Consider the following 1,433-nt stretch of genomic DNA (forward strand, 5'->3'; position numbering starts at 1 on the left):
CGACCCCATCCCCACTCTGCTCATCTCTAATTGCATGCTCTGAATCTTGAACAAATTTCTGTAACTATAGCTTCCACGCTGTTTACCAGTTCATATGACGATTGTCCCAACCCAGTCTTTGTGAACTCCTTGAGGGACGGTCCATCTCTCTCTAAGCACTATTTCTAATGTCTGTCATATGGCAGATGTTCAGTGAATATTGAATTGAATTGAATAATCCTACCTCACATAAATTGTGGAGTATTTTCAATTTGCTTTTCCTCTCCTCTGATGTGGAAGCAATTCCTAGTTTAAAAACAAGACCAAAACACGAACAAAAATGACAAAACAGAAACAAAAACAGCTACTGGTACCAACAACCTAGTAGGAAGGGAGTTGCAAAGAACAGTTCTGAAATATCTGGATCTTGGTCAGATAGAAATTACGAATTAAAAATATAGTCCGACTCCCTGAAACAGTGTTTTCTGACTTCCACCACTGCCAACACTAGGGAACTGTGTACATTGCACTTCTGAGAAGCCCTACAACAAACCTACTAGAAGTGCATGATGGCATTTTATGTACAAAACCTGCATTATAGGTATTACAAGTCCCGTCAGTGTGCGTGCTTTGACCCACCCACGTAAAAGCATATGACGGGAGCCCTCAGGGTTCCTGGCTGATCTTTCAGACTCCCTGTGGGTTATGGGCACCCCTCTTGCCCATGCAAAGGATACTTGGGATTTATTAAAAGGCATGACTTGCAAATGCAGTACAAAGTTTTATGTCACAGCGTCTCGTCATCTACTTCTACAGACGCCAAGGGTGTAATATTAAATGCAATTTTGTAAGGGGTGGGGATGATATGGCCCAGCTCCATAATCACCCAGGGATCCCACCTGATCCAAGGGAGCTAGTTATGTACGACCTTCATGCTCTGTTTACTGAAGGCCGCTCCTCCGTCAGGCCTCTGATGCTTGCCTTGCCGGCAGCAGGCATCCCTGGGTGCTGTATTAGATGGTGGGACTTGAGGAGAGGGCTGTATTCTTCCTACTTTACACAGAGGTAGTATGAGCATAAAACTTGCAAGTCCCACGGGAAAAACTCCCTTCAAAATTCAGCGTCGGGGGAAGCGTGTGTTGATGATAGTGAGAAATGTCCTTCTGTGTTTGTAATATTGAGGAACGACCAACCATCACCTCTCCCTTTCCTCCTTGGCTGCTCGGAAGCCCAGTGCTAAATTTTAGGCAGCTGCGTTTGTCCTTGGAGTCCATATATTTGCATTATTCTTTTTTCTCATCCTGATTTTCTACCTTACTGCTAATTTCTCTTCCTTCCTTGCCTGAATTCTTGTTGTAAGCTATCCCCCTGGAACTGAGGTTAGGCAGCCAAACAAGATAAACATTGACAAGAGAAAGTCCCCAACAAAGATATCTCTTGGGGTAACACCTTTA

This window comes from Phocoena phocoena, chromosome 10, assembly GCF_963924675.1.
Source record: "Phocoena phocoena chromosome 10, mPhoPho1.1, whole genome shotgun sequence".
Classification (NCBI taxonomy): domain Eukaryota; kingdom Metazoa; phylum Chordata; class Mammalia; order Artiodactyla; family Phocoenidae; genus Phocoena; species Phocoena phocoena.